The sequence below is a fragment of the Passer domesticus genome, chromosome 15 (genome assembly GCF_036417665.1).
Source record: "Passer domesticus isolate bPasDom1 chromosome 15, bPasDom1.hap1, whole genome shotgun sequence".
Classification (NCBI taxonomy): Eukaryota; Metazoa; Chordata; class Aves; order Passeriformes; family Passeridae; genus Passer; species Passer domesticus.
In genome coordinates, this window is record NC_087488.1 from 12678723 (window position 1) to 12701689 (window position 22967).

At 45.1% G+C, this 22967-nt stretch overlaps 1 protein-coding gene and 1 long non-coding RNA gene across 4 annotated transcripts in view; both read right to left on the bottom strand.

Annotated features, from left to right (window-relative positions):
* TTYH3 (tweety family member 3) overlaps positions 1–22967 on the bottom strand; it is a 75304-nt gene that overhangs the window by 39351 nt on the left and 12986 nt on the right. The window lies entirely within an intron of this gene.
* Positions 10894–21763, bottom strand: LOC135281586 (uncharacterized). The gene is made up of 3 exons (XR_010348186.1): positions 21682–21763; positions 19572–19632; positions 10894–11208 (listed from the first exon to the last, which is right to left on the bottom strand). It is a non-coding gene; the product is annotated as an uncharacterized LOC135281586 (long non-coding RNA).

The following is a 22967-nucleotide window of genomic DNA, read 5'->3' on the forward strand; positions in this document are numbered from 1 at the left end:
TGCTGTGCAAAGTGAGCTCTGGGATCTCTCCCAGGAGTGGGGGAGGAAGGGAACAAGCCCAATCCCCCTTTCCCATGCTTCCTCCAGATGCTGTGAGCTCTGCTGGAGCTGCTGAGCAGAAAGGGGCCTCCGAGAGGGGAGCTGCGCTGCGAGCCCCGCGTCCCCCACTCCTGAAGCCTTGCCACAAACGAGCACTCCATGCTAATTTAACTAACACACTTGGCATACCAAAGCTCCTCTGGGGTATTCTTTATTTTTTAAACATGTCAGGCTGCTGTAAGGCAAAGCTTTCCTGCCCCGCTCGCCTGCACTTCTTTCTTCACACCCTCAAACCCTCCTGCACACGCTAAAAGGCATTACTGCTGGGAAGACAAACTCAGCTGAAAACATCCTCCCAGCAACCCTTCTATCAGCAAAAAATCCACACTGCAGCTCCAGATGTAGAGGAACCGCCCCCATTGAAAGGAAATAAAAGGAAATACTTTAAAAAAATCTTAAAAAAAGGAAAAATGGATATTAGATTGCCAGCTAGCAAGCAACCTGAAGTCCTTGCTTTGAAGGGACACTTAATACATGCTTTAAATTTGCATCTGGCCAAAAGGACTTGGCTGGCCACTATACCACAATCTGCATTCAATTTTCCAGAGAATATTTGTTTTCCATTAATGGATATGTGCCATGACAAGTGAAATCATCCAGCAGAGCAGTTATTAATCTTTCTGACTGATGAGTCAGTTTAGGACCCAGGAACTGGCAGGCAGTGAAAGCCTGGTCACAACCAAAGATATTCCTCTGCCTGCTTGTCAGGATTAAATGACAGTATTTAAAAAAGGGGGGTTGAGGCCGGATAAACCCTTAGACATTCTATCCTGCACCAGCAAATCTGGGACTCGGTTATCCAAGGCCACATTATCCCAAGTAAATGTAAAATTATGCACTGGGCCTTTTGCCACAAAAGAGCATCAATTTGTCTTCGAACATTTGCTGAGCTATCAGAACCTTTATAGCAAATGATGCATGAACTGCCCTCACAGGAAAATGGAGACAACTTGGAGGAACAGCATTTTACCACTGCACTGACACTAATGGCAGAAGTGGAGACAGAGCAGTCCCTGAAAATGAGAGTGAATCCAAGTGGTACCCCCAGACTGGCAGGAGACAAAGCTACAGTGTCAGGAAGCACTTCCAAAATAAAAGCTGTGCACAGGGAAGTGACCACAGGAGCACTGCTGGCTTGGAGAGGCACCAGGGAAGCTGAAAGCCCTCGGTGCTGGGCAGGGGTGGTGCTGCAATGCTAACAGCCTTCCCAGCTCCAGTGTGGCTGCCAGGATCTGCGGTACTTACCACCTGCATGGGAGTATGAAGCCAAAAAAAGGACAGAAAACATTTAGAGCCTCAGGGAGAGAAAGGAGAAACACAAAGCACAGCAAACACATCCTCCACAAAGCCACCAGGGGCTGGTTGGGCCTCCCATGGGTATGGTGTTGGTATCATTCCTAAAAACTCACATGCAGATCAACCTTCAGTTTGTTCAATCCCTGCTCTCCAAAACCTTGCCTTATGTTACTGGGGATCAAATAAACCAAGATACAGCCGTGTCTGCTGGATGAAAATTCCCCATATCAAACAGCCACTTTCAGCTTGCAAATTCCAAAGGGTGATCCACACTGTTATCCAAATATATCTATGGACTGTGGTCCTGCAAGGCTAATTTTAGCTGCTGAAACTGCACTTTAGGGAGGAATATCTCATCCCATCCAACAGATGAAGTCACAAAGAAAGGAGATGTACATAAGAACACAAAAGGGATGTGCAAGAGGTATTTATTTCCTTATAAAGGGGAAAGTCTAAATAAAGCCACAAGGCACCACAGTGCAGGAGGCAAACTCTGGGTTGCTTTCATGTTAAATGTCAAGGTTTACCACTGCATTAAATGTTGTTTGCTCATCACATGACTTTACAGAGAAGTGTTGGCTTAGTGACTCTTCTTCACATGACCACGTCCCCTCTGCCGTGGAAAGTATTTGTCACAAAATGTCCTGGCAGCAGAATAGGTTTAACAAAGGGCTCAAAACAATCCAGGTGTTTATCAGGTACAAGTTTTACCAATCTCAATTTATCCAACTTCCAATTACCCCACTCTTTAAACCCTAACTGCAGTAACAGCAGCAAGGAATAGTGAGAAGCTCTTCACGTGGAATAGATGATTGCTATTTTACTGCCAGCTGGAAAGTCTACCAAAACTCCTTAAGAAACTTGAGAGCAAAGCTGAAGCCTTCAGGTGGTTCCTGAGAAACACTGCAGTTTCATTTTTAATTTTCCATCAATGATTTTAAAGGTATTTTATCTTAAAACTTCATGATTTCAGCCTACAGAAAAAAAAAAGAGCTACAGCTTTCGAGCACCTCAAGAACACAGCTGCCTTAATCACTGCCAGATTGAGAATGGTTTACCTTAAAGTTAGCTTTTGCCAAAAGAAAGCTTTCCATTGAATCTGCAGCTAGTATTCTTTCTGTATTTCCATGCAGTGACTTGAGATAGTGATAATAAAACAGAGAGAAGAGGTTAAAGGAGTGTGGGAAGAGAAAAACGTTCACCCAGAAGAACAAATGAAGCAACCTGGGCTGCTGCCAAAGGAGCACTCATCTCTATTTATTCCATGAAGGACGGAAGTCATCTTAGCAAGAAAAGAAACTGCTGTGGGATAGTGTCATGCCTACACCACTTCCTACACTGCTTTTTTTTTTTCCTTCCTTCCAGACTCCAGGACATCTCTCTAAAAAGCTTATGTACTCACAGATGATAAGCAGTTATGTTCTACCAAGCTAACTTGGTTTTTAAACTTTTTTTTTTAATGCTGGCAACACGAGGAACACCCTGACCTCCTCATCAACCTGTTCTGAACACACTGTGCGTTCAGAGACTTGATTTTCAGTACTTAAAAAAATGCTGTACGAGGTGATTGTTGAGGTACTTGAGTGTCTTGGGATGTCACTCATCCCACAGCCCCTCCAGAGGGGTGGGGAACACAGCCAGCCAGGACTGGCCAGTGGAAGGTGGGGGAGGATGTGGAAAGCACTGCTGATGTCAGCCCCAAAGCATCCCTATCTCCTCACAGGGACAGGCCTTCCCAGGCCAATTACTGCTCAGCACTGTGCAGGAGCAAAGCTGGGCAGGAAATGTGCTCTGGAAGGGGCTTTTCCCACGGTGCTGGGATGAATTCTCTTCCATGAGGGATCCCTCTGCAACGGGGAAGAGCTCCATGGAAACAGAACAGGTTCCACGGTCTCATCCCCTTCTACAGACATCTCCCACAGCAAGCACACTGGTAAGGGAGTGCAGATTACAGATATATTTAGGGCAAGTCCACACTGGAGCAAGAAATATAGGCCAACACTTTGCCTTCAGCTTTTTTTGGCTATTGGCTTTCCTTTCCAGAAAGCAGGAAATGCCAAGGATTGTCTCATGCTTTTTTTCCTTTTTTTTTTTTATTTTAAACACCTTAAGACAATACAGCAGACACATTGGAATAAAAACAGACCTGCAGCTGAAACCTGTGTTAGCACGACTCCATCACTCAATTCCATTTCCCAAGCTGGTTAAATGAGCAGGCCAGTTTCCCAACACTGCAAAGCTCTCTACATAGGGCCAGGCATTATATAGTTAATTGGTATTAGAGCTGTGAACTAAAGCCACTTTAATTACAAATGAGTGTTCACACAGTGTTTTAATGTAGTTTAACTAGAATGGTCTTAATTCAGTGTAGTTTAGTTCACTTTAGTGCATTTAAAGTGGTTCAACTAATCTGTTTTGAATTTATTCCTACAGTTAATTCAGATTAATTTCTCAAGTGTAAGCAACAACTAAGAACAAGTTGAGTGATTGCTAGCTTGATTAAAGATTCATCATCATTTCCTCCATACTAACATTGTGACCTCTTATTTCATAATTAAAGACTTTCAACTCTGCCTTTATATTTGGTCCAATTCAGAGAAGCCAGCAGTGTGGAGGCCAAAAAGACACAGCTTGCTGATCCTTGGCTCATTGCAGCAACCAGCTCAACAGAATCACTGCGAGGGTTTTGAGAGCTGAGGCTGAATAAGAGATAGCTCAGGTATGTCTGCACACCTCAGCTGCCACAGGTTACATGGGGCAGGTGCTAGAATTCATCAGAGCAGCTCAGATCACACACCAAAGAGAGATGGAAAGCACAGACTAGAAAGGATTTGCCTAACAATTGGGTTGGATATTTTTTCTTGCCCATGAATGCAGATCTAAGCTGTGCTAATCAGCAGTAAACACTGCAGTCCTGTTGGGTTGAAGTCAAATAACAATGCATTTATTCCCTTAGTTGTTACCAACTCAGCAATCTCCATCTCACACAGCAAGGAAATGTTCCCTAAGGTAAGAGGGTCCCCTCAACTGGATGTTCTTATCCCAGTTTCTCCACAGTGCTGGCTGAAAGCCTCTGTGCACTACAGCAATGAAAAGAATGAGACACTCTCACCAAACTCAGTTTCCACTGACAGGTCCCCACAGACTAAATCTTTATTAAATGAGGCTTAGCTCAGAACTGGCAGCTTGTCAAATGAGCATTCTCGCTGAAAAGGCGGATTTCCTTTCTGGGGATTCTGCAAATTCCCTTGCAGGACTCTAAAAAATCCACACCACCATGGATGCATCAGTGCTTTTGCAGGTCTTTGCCCCAAATCTCAGACCAGCAAAATGTGTAAGGAATCCTCCTGGGAACAGGTCTTCAGCTTCAGAAGGTTATTTCTTCCTAGTATTCCCAGCTGGACAAAGTTAGAGCCATTAGTTAATTTTGTTAAAAGGCAAGAATCAGATATTTTTTTTTGGATATTGAGGTGAAGGGCACCAAAAGGGTAGCTGGAGGAATTTGGCAGATATCCTGCACCACTCAGCTTGCCCAGCTCACCCAGGGCAGACCCACACAACTCCATCAGACATTCCTTTCCCACAGCAGATTAGCTCACACATTCCCACCCAACAGCAGCTCCTCTCCTTGAGGTCTTTTAGAAGCCACTTGACTTCCTTGGTTAGAAAACTGTTTCATCCATTAATGCCTTAAAACACAGGCTCCTCACAAGGCAATTTTCCAGCAAAATGGAAAATGGAAAGAAACCCCCTGCTATAAAGGAAGTATGAATTTAATGCTCCTACTGCTCAGGGCTAAGCAAGCACTGCCTGTATGACCTGGCTGGTGCTCAAGTGCTGTATAAATTCCCACACCAAGACAATTCCCCATCCCCAGCCTCCAGCAGGAGCTCAGCTTTGCTCCTGCAGTCCTGGAACTCCCTGAAGGAAAGACGTGGCACTGCCTGCAGGCAGGGAGCTGGGCACAGCTGCAGAGCCCAGCACGTGAGTGAGGCAGCACTGGTGTCTTTAAAAATAAAAAAAAAAAAAAAAAGAAAAAGAGCAGGAAATGCTTAGGCCTGAAGCCCAGTGATTTAATCCAATTTCCATCCTTTTTTCCCTTCCCCCTCCTACAATGTGCACTCTCAGAGACAATACACTTCATTTAGAGGGGAAAAACATGATCTCTCCTAAGTGCCTGTCCTTACACTTTATCAAGCCAAGTACTGGGACACTGTTTTTTTTAAAATCTATGATGGCCATTCATGCTTTGGCACAGACAGCAGCCTCAAGGATTTTCTTCCAAGGCCCCAGCTGTACAGAGTTTGTGCTTTACTCCACGTTAGCTGTTCTTCAGCTATTGCTGTTCCTTATTAGATTTGGGTTTCAAACCCAAGTGTTCATCCTGCCCCTGTGAATTTAAGAATTCTCCACAAAGATTGGGCCTTCCACTAGAGGTAATTACAGGCATCATCTACAAGTCTCCTGTTCTGCAGAACCCAAACCTTGTCCTTTCCAGGAGACATGGCACCAGTTCAGATTAAATGCAGTATTTAGGCTTACAGCAACTTCTTGATCTTCTTAATCATCTCTTCTTAAACCAGACAACCAAATCTGAACTGATCAGCCACTATGGAGTTTGAAGACACTGAGCCAAATCCTCAGCTCTGATGTCCTGGCAGAGAGGTCACTGCAAGCTGCACACACCAGTCACCAGTATTTTGCCATTTCTATCAGGGAGAGGATAAACAAGGCACTGGGGAGGGAGAGGAAGGAGCACGGAAATGAGCAGAGCCACCCCAAAGTGGAACAGAAAACAAATCCTTGTCCCAGTGGTGGAAACTTTGCCCAACCCATCAACAGTGTTAGCCCATGCCATCAGCAGGAAATGCAGGGTTTCCATGAGCATGACCACTGCAGATTTGTGGTTCTGCTCCCTTCTGCCATTATTTTGCATTATTTTGAACGTGCTGGTTTGTCTTCAGGCACTATTTTAATCCCATTTATGTCTTGAGAGTTTTGGCGCTGAGCATCTACAGCTGCATGCTATAAACTCGAGCATAACATTTGCTGCACTGAACCACAAAAGTTATACAGAATAACAGAGAGAGAATCCAAATTGGAATGGAAACTCTTAACATCACATTGTTTCTAATGTTAGACTTGAAAGGCAACTTAATGTTGCTTTTTTTTTTAATGTATACAACTTGTTCCATATCATTAGCACAATGAAGAGGTCTTTTTCTAAACTGCAGCTATTAGGAAAATGTCTAAGTGAGAAGCTCTAGCACACACTGGCATTTGAAGGCAGCAGAGTTTAAAAAAAATTAAATTAACTAGAAGGAAAAGAGGTACTTTCTAACCAAGATTACAAATCCACTGCAAATGGCTTCATAAACTGCTTTTATTAGCACTGAATGGACAGGAAGGTAAGCAGCAATAATTGGGCTTCTGCATTTATGTGTCAGTGATGGCAATGGGTCATTTTAGTGTACTCAGGTGTCTTTGACAGGGAGATCCACATCCAGTTTGTACTCAGTTTGCAACCTGAAGTCAAGTCTCAGCATAAGGAGTGAGAAGTTTTGGAACATGAAAATAACCAACAGGAAAACAACAGAGCACTGAGTTTCCATAATATTTACCCTATCCAGCTTCGTGACATTTGTCTACACAAGTGAAGCAGGTCAAAAGGCTGTTTACACAGCAAAAACTTTATAATGCACTGTAAGCCTACTACAGGGTGAGAGAAACAGCACTCCTGGTTGCATTAGCAAACACCCTGGTCTGGCTGCCCCGAGGAGTGACCTCTGGGAGGGACAAAGAACAAAATCAAAGGCACACTGCCCTACATCTTCAGAAAGTCATGGCCCACTGTGCTACAGCCAGCAGCCCACATGACATCTTCCTTAAAATAATTTGTATTTGAAGTCAGCCTCAATGCAGTGTGCTGGTCATGTGGAGAGGCTGTGAAGAGCTGGGAAGGGGCAATATCCCATAGGGACAGCTTCTGGGAGCTGGGGAAGGGAGAACAGAGACCTCTGACCCATCTATTGACTCTGGGTCCCACTGACCTCCTTGCACAAACAATGCAAATGTGCCTTTTAACTGCCAGAGACAAACAGGTGCCACGCTTCCCACCATAAATTCGCTCCAAACTGCCTCTCTCAAGACTACTATAGTCAGAGTTCAAAAAAGAAATAATTTTTTAAAACAACAGGGGAAAGAAAGGGAGGAAATATCTTCCTTCAACTTAAAACTGCACCTTTCCTTCCCACAAAAGAGGCTCCTTCATGCGCAGGAAACATTTCAATTTCAACTCTTCTTTAGTTTTATTTTGGGGTTGAGTTGCCTTTTTTCCTTTTCTTTCTTTACAGAAGAAAAAAAGCTCTCAAAAAACACCCCTCAGGGACAAAGACTACCAATACTCACTATTGAGAACCTTCAAACCCATGAAAAAAAAAAAATACCATAGAGGGACTAACAGAGGAAGCAGATTAAAAAAAACCACCCAAGCCAGCCAAGACCCACCACAGTCACAGCTGGAGCCCGTGTTTCTGCACCACTGACAACACTGGGAGCGTCATTAACCACTTCTGCTCAGCCTGTGCAAGGGAGCTGGGGAGCTAAGAAAGGCCTCCTGCAGGCTCCTGGCCAAATGTGAGACGGGATTAGGGCCTCCTCAGGCTGCTGCCCTGAAGGGAAATGCAATCTGAATAGGGGGTTTTCTTTGCAGCTCTTCCCACCAGCAGAGCAGAGCTGCAGATGCTCCTCTCAGCAGCCAGAGTCAAGCTCCCCCTCAAGAGCAGCGTTCTGCTGAGTGGTCACTGCCTCGCCCCTCTGCTTCTGCTCCCCAGCATCCTCCTGATAAAAGGGGAGCACACACTTTTTAAATTCACCTCCTGGATGCCATTCCTGAGCGAGCAGGGGCACAGCTAACAGCAGATGCTCTCATAGATTAAACCCCTGGCAATTAAACCCCTGGCAATTACAAGGCAAGTCTGATGGCCCACCACACATCCACAGAGGGCATCAATCTCACCCCGTGGCTCTGCTTCTGAGCAGCTCTTCTTGCAGTTTCTCCATTTCCCCACGGGACTGGGGGAAGAGGGGAATCTGTCTCCTTTCAACTGTTTCAAAGCTGTTTAACTCTCAGGGTTTGCCTGCAAAGCTGAAAGCTGTCATGGACCACTGGCCGAAAAAAATTTAGAGCACTTGGTTTATATCAACTATTTAAAGACAAACACACCTCACTTTTAGCTTCCTCTACACAACCAAGTTTGGGAATTCTTAGGACACAGGGCTGTTTGGCTGTAATAGAGGTTACATCAGTTAAAAGGAGGAGGTGTTTGCCCCACTGTGTCCTAATAGGATTTTTCATTAGTTGCTTTGCTTTCCCATGATACACACATCATATTCACTAGAAATCAATGCATTTTATAGGTAATTTAATACACACACAGCCTGCCTTCAGAGATCCTTTTATCCTGCTCATGAGATCAGTGCTGGTGGGATTCCTCGAGTTCCTGCACTGATATTCGTTCATTCAGCAATTCTTCTGAACCACAGAGATTGATTTTTCAGGAAAGTTCCCAGAGTTCTCTTAGAGGTTCTGCCTGCACTTATGTCATGGCTATATTTAAAGAAGGAATCCCACTAAAGTGGTTTATAACGTGCTCTGGCAGGACAGTGTAGACAGAGCTAAATCCTATTAAGCTACTTAAGTTGCTTTCCCCCCTCTGAAGTCATCTGTCAAATGCTGCTCCTAGACATAGCAGCCAGCTATCAAACTGGCTTATCAAGAGCCATGCTTAAAACACCAGACAAAACTACAAAATGCAATCATCACACACATGAGGAAGAGAAACTGGGGCAGTGTGCTGTTCCAGTAACCTCCTGGGATCCCAGAGGGTGGAGAAGGCTGGTGATTAGCTTTTCATTACAGTCAGATTGTAACCCACTTGCACACCACTGGACCTTATTAAAGAGAAAATAAAAATGACTCTGTCTTTAATGTTAGCCTTGACTTTTCTGAAAGCACTGTATGGACAATACATGAATGTGAAGCATACTTTTAAAACAGACATCACACTAACAGGGTAGGAGGGGGTACCTGGCAAAACAAAGCACCATTCAGCCTTAACTCAGCACCCCACAGAGAAGAGGGAAAGCAGCATTCATGGATGTTTCATCTCCTTTCCCAGTAATTCAAAAATAGGCACATAGAGTCCTGAAAGGTTAATTCCCATAAATGTTAAATGTCCACATTTAAAGCTCCAGCTTTATAGCATTCACTCCACTATGTCAACATGTCACTGCTGCTGTGACAACACACCGCTGAGATTTCAGAGACAAACCTCAATTCCACACATTCCACACAATACTAGAAAACAATAGGCTGGAAAAGACCTCTGGAGGTCACTGTAGTGCAACCTGCTGCTTAAAGCAGGGCTAATTTAATAGATGGGGCTGCTCAGAGCCTTGCCTGGGCAAGTTTTGAGTGTCTCTAACACTCAAGTTCCCAAAGCTTCTTCACCCTGCTCCAGCACTACAAAGAAAAATACTCATAATTGACAGCACCCTTGTTCCATTTCCCATTTCAGCTTGAGGTTGTTGTCACTTGTCCTTTTGCTGGGCACCTCTGAGAAGAGCCTGGAACCATCTCCTCCAAGTCCCTCCTTCAGCTAGGCAAAGGCTGCCCACAGATCTGTCATTTCTCCTTCTCCTCTCCAGGCTGAGGGGTCCCAAATGTCCCAGCCTCCCTTCACAGCCTCTGACCATCTCAGGGGCCTTTCCCTACTCATGCTCCAGCTCACCAGCAGCTCTCCTGCACCAGGGCCCCAAGGAAGGAGGCAGTTACATAGCATTTCTGCTGGCACACAACTGGAAGGGAGTCCATGCACGTGAAATGGCTGATGGCCCCATTTTAGGGCTACTATCAGCCTGCTTACAGGGCTGGCCAAGGCACAAGCCTTCAGAGCTCGGGTTTGCCTCCAGCTGCACGTCCCACCCCAGCTGATGGGGTCACCAAGCACCAAGAGGTGACAGATTTCCCCCACACTGGGTGTGAGAAACACAGCAAGCACCATCAGAGTCTGGGAGACCCAACAGCGTGCATGTTATTGCTCACAACAATAGTGAGACAGCCGAGGGCAGAGAAGAGGAAAGGCAGGGGAAGGCAAAAAGCAGCAAAAGAGAAGTTACATGCTTCAGACTCAAAACAAGGCACCTGGGGAGGTACTGGGGAGCCCAACTGCAGGGATGCTCCTGCATCCCACTGGCTGCTGCCTCCCAGAGCTGCACAGCAACGAGCCCGGGAGGTGGAGGCTGCCAGCTCACATGAGAACTCCCTGCTCAACCCCTCCTCTCATCCCAGAGCCTGCCCAGCTCATCCTGCCCAGCCCACCCCAGCATTGATCCCTGTCCCAAGCCGGGGTCAGGCAGGGAGACAGCCAAAGCAGACAGGAGCTCGGTTAAACAAATGAGCAGCCACTTTTTGGAATCCTCCAATCAAATCGCTTTTATTTCTCTTTAGGTTCTCATAAACTGGTATTCCTAATTGATCTCCACCAGGTCCTGGTAAAAGAAAAAATCCTGGCTGTATGATTCCCAGAGTACAGCTCCTTTTCCACCAAGAGGGGAGTTTTGTGTATGCTCTTTTTCCACATATCCAAAATAAGCCATCTGGAGCTTTCCAATAATAATTTTTCTGTTGATTCATATTCTCCCAAAATTTGGAGATTTCTGGAACGCCAAAGTAAGGATTCTTGCCTGTATACAAGAATGTTTTATCTTGGTCCACAGCTCAGGTTTTCCTTGACAAGCAGGAAAGCAGAACTGCAGAAATAAGGAGGGGGTGGGGGGGAAGGGGTAAGATGTGCAGCTGTGCTTGTGCCTGACACAGCTCAGAGAAGTGCTGACACCCAAAAGGGATTAATACTCCTCAAAGGCAGCACTACACAGCACAAGTGCTGTTTCTGTAAGTGTTTCACTCCATTAATTTAGGAAGGTGGGGAGGAAGAGAAAGTTACCCAACCCCAGTTTCCCTATGAAAGGGCTACAATCCCAGGGTTCCAGACCACACCAAAGTTTACAGTAGAGGATCAGAATTCTCGAAGAGCAAGCAGGAGAGAGCACAGAAACTGGCATCATGTGGGAAAGCAGCTGATCCAGCTGTTGGGCTCAGCACAGCCCCAGAGCAGGTCAGGAAGCCTGCTAGGGATGTGCAGGAGCAAAGCTAGTTCTAGTGCCTGAGCAGCACAGCTCACAGCAGGAGAGCTTGTTAGAGCTTCCCTCCGGCACAACAACCTAAACCAAATCCCCAGCAGATCCAAGCAAAAATTAATCTAAGACACAGAACTCGAATGCAAAGATTTGCAGGCTCTAGCACAAGGAATGTCTTGAATTCTCTCCATCCACACCCCGTCATTATCTTCCAGGAGCACTCAGAGCTAAGGAAAGAATGAACTCCTCTGCCCTATCTCCCAGCGTGTGCAGGAGCAGCTCATCTTCTGAGAGCCCCTATGGATCAGGTGCATCTGCTCAGGCAGGGCAGTCCCACAGGGCTCTCTGAGCCTCACTCAGTGCCTGGGGAGGGGAAAGCAGAGCACCTCTCCCTTTTTACATGACACAACTGCACTCACAGCAATGGTTTATGCAGCCAGGAACACCTACCTGCTTCCCACTATTTTTAAAGCACTGCAGAAACAGCTGTGGTTTGTGTCACTGCCTGCCCTAAATTGCCTGCCCCTCAGCTGATCAAACAGCACTGAGGCAGAGGAGAGGCACTAGCATGAAGTCAGATTGATAAGTTTGGCTCCTGAAAACCCAACTCTGCACTGAAACAGGAGGGCCTGAAGCAATCCATGCTGCCAGCTCTGCTGGGGATAGAACAAAGAGCAGATTTAATATCTTAAAGACAAAACCCACAGGTTTCCTGCATGCAAACATGCACACACCCATTGCTGCTATGGTTGCCTCAATCAGGGAAAAGCTCCAAGAAATACAGCACCTTCATACACTTTCTTGTCAGAGAGCAGTAGATCCTCCCACCCTATGAAGTACTAAAACAATTTAAAAGTTTTTAGGGACTGAGTGTACAAATTCATTTGAAAATCTGTCACATCTGCTGTTGGTTGCTTTGAGCAAAACTACTTGTAAAGACATTTGACAAGCAGACAGCTAAATATTAGATTTCTTTATTACTTTGGCAGTAGCCAAAAAGGTCTGTAATCATTTATATGGGCACAGTCCTCAAGCTGATAAATTACTGTTATTTCTGAATCAACTTACTTTTACTTCAACAAGAAAAAAAAGAGGTAAAAAGCATAGTTTTAATAAGTGAGATCTCTCCAGTTTTGACAAAGCACTACTTTCCTCATTAACAGCTGCTGCTACACATGAAGGTGTCAGACTTTTTTTTCTTCTCCAACATCACAGCTGAACATTTAGCAACAGAAGAAAAACAAGAAAGCCACCATGAAAAGTTGTGACAATTGAGCCTGTGATGGGCAGTGTGGCTCTCCCTGGGCTCAAGCAATCACTCCCCACATCACTGGTGTGGTCTCTGAGCTGGAGACAATGCCACTCTTACCAGAGCAGCCAGGAAAAGGAAACAGTAGGTAGCACAGCAGCTTCCCAAACCTGTCATTTACCCCGTCCACAGAGGGAAGATAGCCAGATTTCCTTCTGTTTTCTTCTCCTTTTACAAAAAAAGCTGTAAATCCCTATGTCCTCAAGTGAGACTGACTTTGATATCCACTACACAAATACCAAGACGTGTTGTTTAGGTGAACTACCCAGAGGTCATCATCTCCCAGCTGACCTGCTGGAGCAGTGAAGCACAGCAGACACAGCTCCACACTAACAAGCAAGGCTATTTCTGCTGCTGTGCTCCATGATCAAAGCTTCTCCCTAAAATAATAAGATCCCAGGGTCTCCAGGACCAGTTTGGTAACAGCTAAGATGGGAAGACCCTTCCCTTTCAGGAGGCAAACACCACACAAGCTTTGTGCTAAGCTTTGTGTTAAACTGATGCACAGCAGCAAGAATGCCTCATTAAAACCTGCAACTAACTTAATCAAGGAATTCTAATATTCATAACTGAACTTAAAAGCACTACCCTCTGGGATACCAGAGAATTTCCCCTCAAAGACTGTTCACCTCATTGACAGTCATGTTGCTTTTCATAATCTTGTTCACAAATTCAATCAAGCTCCAGATAAAATCTAATCAAGTTGGACAAGCTGAATTGCAAGGGCTGTTGTTTCAAGTCCTCTAACAGGAGGTCAGCTCAAAGTAAGCCTCTGATGTCCCAGGACTTGAGCAGGATTATTTCATGTAGTTCATTGCTGTAGGCACCAAAGATCATTTTAGCTCCCCAAACTATTTTTAATACTCACTCTAGTGGAGCATTTGATCTCTAGACAAGCTAGGTTTAGCCTTCAGTCCTTTTTGCTCAAACCCTCAGTGATTTCTCCAGGCACAAAAGTGGCTCTCTCAGGTACAGGAAAGAACAGCTATTCACAAAACTTCATTATTATAATTGTTCTTTAACTGAAGTTTGTCCCTCTGGAAAACATCAACATCCCCATCCCTGAGAACTACTGCTAGTCTGGAGACACTGACCATTCCAAAGCAGACATAAAAGCACCCAGACTGCCAGGGCAAACCATTAAGGAAGACCTCATCAGTCACACTTAAGGCATGCTGGTCACTTCAGTCTGCCCTCTGGAGACACCCTTTTCCTTTTCCCCTCAACTGAAAAAACAAAATTTAAGCCACAGCCAAGATTTAGATCCTTTGGCTACTCCCCAGCAAACAGGCACTAGGAGAAATTTACTCCCACAAAAATTAAATGAGAGAAGAAGCCTTTTTATAATCTTTCAATCCAGAGTAAAAGATTCATGAAGCATGAACATAACTTATGATCTTGAAAATAAAACTCTTAACTCTTTTGCATACATGCTGATATTATAAGAAAAAAATTATTTGAGTGGTTCCTGGTTCTAAAGTCAACTTTAAATTCTGCCTATGGAGCCCAGGAATCACTGGATAACACTTAAATACCATACATGACAGTGTGACATTGCAAACCAATGTGACCAGTTTAAAGCATGTGCAGCCATATCCCACGTGTGGCTGTCACCTCACTGCCTTCCTTCTGCTCACCAAGCACTGAGGTTCCTTACTCAGACTAATACATCTGATGCAGACTCAAGGCAACTCTCTCTATGAAAGTGGAGTCGATTAAAAAAATGCTTTCATAACAATATTAGTCACAAACTTTATTATAACTAAAATTTTAAGAGAACACCCCTTTTTCCCATCATCATACTTTCATGGGTAACAAGACAATGCATGGTCCCACTAGCCAAACTCTGAGCACTTGAAAAGTAATTATTTCTCAGCTACTGAACAGATAAACAGAACTACCAAGTTTCCAGCCAGCAAGCCACTCCCCTTCTTCCTCTTCCTCAGCATGTGTGGCTCAGGTCATTTCCCATTTTGATCCCAGCAGGAAGAGCTATTTCAGCCAGTGCCCAGAAATAAGAAACTCAGAAACCCAGACTCACTGGCTGCACTGCATTAAAAAAGCACTAGGGAGAAAGGCCACTGATTAAAGGGAGGCTGCCTTTATCTCCAACACACCAAACATCTGAAAGGATGTTCCCTCCCAGACACTTCAATGTATCAATCTTGCTTCCCTTCCTTTCTTTTTTTTTAAATAAAGCCTCTATAAAATAAAAGAAAGTGTTTGTTCATTTAGCTGTTTATCCAGCCAGCTTCAAAATTAAAATACTTCTGCCCTGTCTCCAATCCAGGTTGGTCCCTGGTGACTATCTCCTCTATTTTACATAACACTATCTCTTTCTAGAAACTAAACTCTAGGGAAAATGAAGAAGTAAGGAAGCTCGAGCCTATTTATCAGGCCTGACACTTCCTGTGGGAATGCAGCCCTGGAAAACCATGTCCCTGACAAATGGATGGGCCTGAACTGAGTTGCACAGCCCTGTATTTCACTTCTCATCACTCTTCTAAAGAGGTACAGCTCTGAGAGGGCTTGAAAATGCAGAAGGACTTGCAAGAGGGGAGCTTGCAGGGCAGGTGGGGACTGGAGCTGCCTTACAGACACCAGCTGAGCCCCAGGGCTCTGGAGAAGTCACCTGTGCCACTGCCTGTCCAGCTGGGGAGTGCCACTACACCCCCTCTCAGACCCTGCCACGTCCAGAGCTCCCGTGCACACTGGTGAGGAGCAGAGGCACACACAGCACCAAGGAGAGCATCACATCACAGACAATCCCCTGCTGTGCAAGGGGAAAATTGATCACCTGCTCACGGGGCAACAAGAACTGCTCAGGACTGTTAAAGTGATGGAGAGGGTGGTGTTAAGGACAGAGAGAAACAGGAGAAGAGTCAGCTCTGAAAAGGATGGGTTGATGTTAGCACTTTAAGAGGAATATTCCCTGCTCAGCTACAATTCTGCAGGTCACAAATGAACCAGAAATAAATGCTATTACAGACTCTTTCACCAGCAGTCCAGTGGGTTGTTCTATCTGCACTCAGCATTGTTTCCAACTCCAAACCAGAAAGAAGCCATAAAGGGCAGGAAACAGCTCAGCTATTAGCCAAAACCAGCAGTGTGTTTTTTTTCCATGATGGTTTAAAAAAGCTACGGTTTAGGAAAACCTATGGGGTCACATGAAGACAGAAGTCAGCCAGCAACCTTTTATTTGGTTCCTGATTTCTGCTTCTTGATTGAGCACTCCAAGATATCCCAAAAGGGAGACTCAACACAAAGCCTGCCATGTCCCACACTTTCCCACCCAACTCTTAGTGCTGCAGCACCAGGAAGGCACAGGGACTTTGTTTCCATGCCAGGTTTATGCCAGGCTGGGGTTACAACAATTCATCAGCCACGAATATCCAGAGTTCCATGCCTGGGTCAGATGTTCAGTCTGGTTCACTGGGCAGCTGTTCAAACACCCTGGCCCTGGCTAGCAGGGCTGCCCCTGTGCACACCAGGCCTAGTTACACTATAACTTGAACCAGACCTACCTCTGAGCTGCTGAGAAAACCTGTTTCCAGCCTGGTCAGTCCCTTGATTTAATCAGTCCCTTGAGCAGCCCCAGAGTGCAAAATGTTCCAGCCACCCTCCTGGACCATGACCTCAGGAATCACAAATTTCCACTTCACACAGGAGTGATTAAAAGGTCTAAAGCTGCAAATTTTATTAGGGATGGGAGAGTCACATCCCCATGCAGGACCTCAGAATTAGGTGCCATTTACACAAACACACACTCAGTGTTGAAACCACAGTTTTGCACTATTTTACTGCTGAGGTCCTGCCTGCAGGTGCCTATCATAGACAAACATCCATGTTCACAGCCTAAATCTAATTTTAAATCGTGCTGAGTATGTTAGATTACACTATTATCCATTTCTTTATCTTGTTTAACAAGCAATATAAATGTATTTATTCCAAATGGGTGCTGGATGCAGTTTCACCAACACACACAGGCCTTGGCACTGCAGCACTGATACAGCAATGCCATTCCACGGGAAATCAGGACCAAAAAAAGTCTTTAATGTCATTAAAAAGTAAAGGAGACTTTGAGCACACAGTTACAATGGTCAGACTCTCCTTCCCCTTAATGTTTAAAACAGAGATTTGCAACCCTGTAGAGAAACAGACCCATTTTCCAGAGATTCAGATCACAAGTACAAACCTTGCAGCAAAGTTTGGGCTCCATTCAACCATGGGATTTCCTGGGGTTTCAGTGCACACACAGACAAACCCGAAGTCAATTTGTTTGCATGGATTTCTACAACATAAAGATGTTTGGTTTGATTGTTTGGGAGTTTTAAAAACAACTTCAAAACTCTCCTCTAACTTGTAAGGAAAGTGACAACACTTAAGTTTTCTCCTGGGCTCTTTGAGTATATTTAAGCACCTGCATGTTGCAAAAAGAATCTAAATAAAAAACCACCAGCAACAACTAAACACTCAAACCACACAGGACTTGAGAACATGCAGTTTATCTGGGTTAGTAGAAAAAAACATCCTTTCCAAACACAGCACAAGGGAGGAAATATTTTTGCAATGCTCCACAGTTCCCAGAAGAGTGACCTCTTCTAGCACCAGACTTGGACAGCACCAAACCCTTCTGCACTTCAGAGATGCACAAGAGGAAGTGGTGACACTTCAGGCAGCCAAAGCTTTCCTTTTAAGCCCAGGATTGAAAAAAGTGCAAGACAGCAGAATTCTAAGTTGCTCGATGGTAATTCTAGCAGGAAACACTCTGCTCTTATCAGCATTGCTTCAAACCACCCTTGTTATGCTAATCCAGTCACTGGTGAACGCTGAAGCGCCCTTGATAGAGGACCATTGTGAGAAAATAGTCCTTCAACATTTGTTTTCACAGCAGCTACATCTGGAGAAAAAATTACTGCAAAGCTCCTACCTCTCAGCAGAACACTGCTTGGATCAGTTTGAGAGGCAGAAATGCCAGGTCCACAAGCCCTGTGGAGCTTTAGCTGCTTCACAGACCCAAACCTTGTCGAGAAGAGCAGCCCAGCCCTCTGCACTGAGCCATGTCTCACTGGGACACACAAAGTCCCTGTGCCTTCCTAGTGCTGCAGTTGGGTGGGAAAGTGTGGGAGGCTTTGTGCTGAACCTCCCTTTTGGAATATCTTGGAGCGCTCAATCAAGAAGCAGGAATGAGGAACCAAATAAAAGGTTCCTGGCTGACTTCTGAGCAGATTTCCTTCCTTGGGATTGCTGCTCCAGGCTGGCCTGGAGTACCAGAGTTGGCACAGCCAGCAGCTCCCCTGCTCCTGTCACCCTGATCACAGAGGAAAGCCTTCATCCTGACATGCCTCCAGCTGCTCTCTGAGGACCATTCCATGCACAGCTTACATAATGCCATGAGGCACACTGAACACCAACTTTTGTCCAGGAAAAGAAGTGAGCCCCACAAGCTGAAAGCAAAATTTGTGCCTTCAATAGAAAGCACTGACTGCAATTTGATTTCTCTACTTGTGATAAACTTACCCTTTCCAACTTTTCACTGGGAAATTTGAGCCACTTTGGACACTTGCTGTTGATAATGGAGCTTCCCCCACTTCTCCACCCACTTTAGGACAATTCATCTCACAACTGCAGTTCTGCATTCCGAAAGCATCACATCCTCCCACCAACAGACAGCCTCACCAGTCAGCATCTGGCCTTTGAGCCCTTAAAAACACTGAAGCCTTCCTGCATAGAGCTCACAACACTACTCACCAAGGCCAAAACTATAAAGAAGTAGGAGGAAGTAGATGTTCTTTCACACCCCAAACTGGTTGATTATTTCCCCCCTCACAGTGTAATCCTGAGCTATTTTTCCCACCAACTCCTTTTTCTCTTGTCTCTACCTAGGTATGCTGAGATTACTCCATCTCTTGTGTATTTCTGTCTATTTCTGCCACCTTTGGATTAGTAACCAATGCTTTCTATCCATGAAGAATCACAACAAGACAGAAGTGCCACAGCACAAGAGCTTGACAGGCCAAGCCCAAGGTGTTGCACCAACAACAAACCTCAAGGGAAAAGCTTCTTCAGCCAAAACAGCTGCTGTGGTGACAGCCCCAACACAGCACAGCCACCAGGGGAGGATCCACCAGAAAATCCCCAGGGAAGGATTCACCTGCTGAAGAGCAGGCTCAGTGCTCCTGCTCACCAGGTCCTCACTTGGCCTTGGGAGGGACTTCAACTCCTAACCCAAAAACCTATTTCTTTCCCTAAAAAGTTCACTGACTACTGTAACTGCTGACTGGCAGCTTTTGGGTCACAGTGCCTTTCAGAATGAAAACCCAGGAGCACAGACTTTTCAGTCTGCTGCTTTAAGCCTCACATCTCGGGTTAGAAACACAGCCCACAACATTCAAACTGGAAGCATGAGGAGGGATCCAGCAAAGGAAGGAGAAATCCAATAGACAACAGCCACATGCCTCCTCCACTTACTGTTCTGCACTCGTCTACAGCGGCTCTTTGAAGAAACAGAGTCAGGAGAGAGTCCTGGCCTGAAAATTCTTGGGAAGGATTATTTAATCCAGCCTCCCATTCAGGCCACAGCCATTGATAGCTGAGCAATGGGTCATTCCTGCTATGAGCCATCCCTGTGGTTGCTCTGACTTTTGGCTTATCAGTCAACACTCACCTTGTGGTGCCTTAAAATGACTTCTGTATGTTTGCAACATCACTGAGGTTGGACACTTCCACTAACAACAACACAAAGAGCACTTATCAGTCCTGCAGGGAGTACTTACACAAACTTAAAAATTAAATTAGGCTACTTAAAAACAGCTGTTGGTGCCAGATCAGCATTCTCAGTGAGAGGTTCCAGAATAACAATTGCAGAAATACATGATATCACCCTTTCTTGCTGCTGTGGTTCCTGGAACACATTTTCATGAAACCTACATCAGGAACTGGTGCTTAGTTACTTATTTGCTATTTGCCTGCTGTGTTTACTTTTATTTCAGTGTCTTTCAGTTCACTGCTGCAGCTGGATGGACTTTCAGCACCTTCTCTTGAGCAGTGAACCACATTTCTTGGCTTTACAGCAACCTTCAGCACTAACACCTACAGGTACCTTCACGGCTAACTTTGCATTTGCAAACAGTTTTTCTGAAGCACCAAATAGCTTGTTACATGTGCAGATCTGCAATTTGCCTGTTTGGAACATTTCCCAAAGTGGGATTCACCAGTGTGTAAAGCAGAAAAACCCCAGGCTATGTATGAACTCTCCCATAAAGGTTGCCACAAAAGGGAACCAGGTGTATCACTCTGCATGAGTAGTTTTTTGCATATTTTTAAGCCAGGCCACACCATACATTCAACTTGCACTTGAAATATCTCAGGCTTGAGATCCTCCCTTCCCTACAGGAATTTTTTCTTCCTATTCTTTATAGACAGATATTTAAAGCCTCATTTGTGAATATATTTTGGGTGAGAATCCTAATCAGGAATAAAAAACCCTACTTGCCCCAGTGCAGGACTCATAGTATCTCTTACTGAAGCTTATTCTCTAATCAGGTGGGGCTGTCAGACCTCACTGATTGCAGGGCCAGCAGTAAAAATACAATAAAAAGAAGAGAGTCATGTCCTCCTCAGCAATTTTGTATTCCCTTTCCACAAACTCAGCTCTCTAAAAACACCATCACTACAAAACGTAGTTCAGGCAACAACAGAGAGCTAGAGCTGCTCTGACCAAGCCCATTCCATTCGTGGGGAGCATTATCTTGACTCCCAACCTGGACAGAAAGCTGGATCTTTGACAAGAGACTTTTCACAGCACTTAAGGGCTGGCAGCAGTTGCCAGAATTCTTCACCCTTTTAGCAGGTGTTAAATCCCCTGGGAGAGAGCCAAGCAGTACTTTTGACTGACTGAAGCAATCGAGTCATTCCTTACATCACCCAAAGGCTGCAAAGAGTGAGAGCCATTCAGCAGCAAGAAGTTTTGACCAGCCCCACGATAAGATACCCTGAAGCCACAGACCAAATATCTGCAATAACTCCCGTGTTTTCATGCTGCCTTTTATTGAACAAAAGCAAGTGGTGCATAAACTGCAGAACAAAGTAGAGCAGAGCAGCTGCTCAAACACTCCTACAAAGCACTCAGTAACTGTTCTCACTTAAATCTATGCAGCATAAAACCAGCTACAATACCACTGGCAGTAACTGTGTGCAAGTAAAGTAGTTCTCTTTCCTTTATGGGTCTGCAGAAGAACATTACGTGACACTGTTTGTCTTCTCTGCAGAAGGAGCTAAAGACAGAAGCTTTTGATTTTGCTGGTTCTTCCCATCATCTCTGACAATAAAACAGCTCAAGTTTATACTAAAAGAGAGTGCAAGCTTGAATGTGTATTGAGAAAGTATTTTAATTTAACTCTGCACACAGCATTAGTGGGAAAAAAATGCAGTACTTTATAGGAGACAAACCTTACCCTCTACTGACTGGAGGATAAGAGTGTCCATGACTAGGAAGTGGAAAAAAGGAAGGCAAGGGATGGCTAGAATGTGTCCCTGGTGCCTTCAGGGCTTTAATCTCATTAGCTGAGCCAGTGCAGCCCGGTGCACTTGCATCTAGAGATCAGTAACAGGCTCTCTGCAGGCTTTACCTTGCCCTGCTAAAGACACAGGTTCACCTTCTCAAGGCTTTGTCACACCAGTTTAAGGACACCCCACACACGTGAACCTGTGCCCTTCCTCCTCCCCTGTCCTCTGGTGACACAGCCCCCGGGTGCCACACACAGGTCACTATTTACCCTGCTTTGCTCCAGGATAATGAGGGGACAGTTCTTTCCTGAATTCTTTGTGCCTCCATCCTGTATCGGTGCCATAATCCTGTTTATGACAGGCTGGTTGCTATGGAAGTGATTGTATTGTCACTGGATTATGCCCTCAGGTGGAAGGCATGTAAGGGAAGGCACATGAACAGGTTTTTGCATACATTTGAAGACATGATAGTGCAATCCCACATGTAATGACTAGCAGCTTTAGCAGTAGCTTCCAGACACAGAATATCATCATGAGGGATAGCATGGCATCAAGTTTTCATGTGGTTTTCTCCTAAAAAATGAGATCTTTTTCATTTTCCAATCACTGGCTGCCACTATTTTATTTGAGACAGTGCCCTACAGCTGAACACTAGAGTCCCAGCCACTTTCCCAGGCTCCTGAAAATACTTCTGCACTCAAAACACTGTCTCTGAAGATCAGGGTGAAAGAAGTGACAAGATCATGTAACCAGGCTCCAGAACTCCAACTGCCCTTTTGTTGATGACTGTCTTTTACAGTGCATGGATTTAGAGAGCAGCAGCAAGAGAGACAGATCGTCTCGGATCTGACACGCTCGGGGAGACGCATGACTAACTCAGCTTGAGCCAGGACGTGCCTGGAATGTGTAACCCCACTTGGAAGCCTTTTCACCAGGGGCACGAGCTTGGGGGGTTATCTGGCTGCTGCCTGGATGGTAAATACATGACAGCAAGGAGTGCAACATAAACAGCCTAAAGACCCTGCTCCTCGTGAGCAGCTGGGAATCACAGGAGATGCTTTCCTACCTACTGAGACCCCACTCAGCAGCACTGGAAGAGCTTCAGATCTTCCCAGCCAGGGTTGTGCAAGAACCAGCACCCCAAGTGCAGCATTGGTGGCCACGTGCAGTGGCCAGCACCATTCCCCCAACTGATGGCATGTGCTCACACATGAACTCTTCCTCCAGCCATCAGCTCATCATCTACATCAGCAGAAATACTGTCCTGGAACACAAAGAGCCACACAGGCCAAACCACAGGTGTACCAAGAAAAAGATTCTTATCCCAGCATAGTTAAAGTTTTGACTACAAAAAGAATATAGAATTTGCAGTTAACATGAAACTTTTCACCATGTACTATTTCCTTACTGCAGCACTTGAGCAGAACTGTGGTTCTGTTTCACACGTCCTGCTCTTTAACAGGAAAAGAATATTCCTCACTGAGAATAAAGCTGAGAACAACAGCAGTTTCCAGAAGCTCTCAGCCCTGTTTACAGTTAGCCATAGTCATAGCAC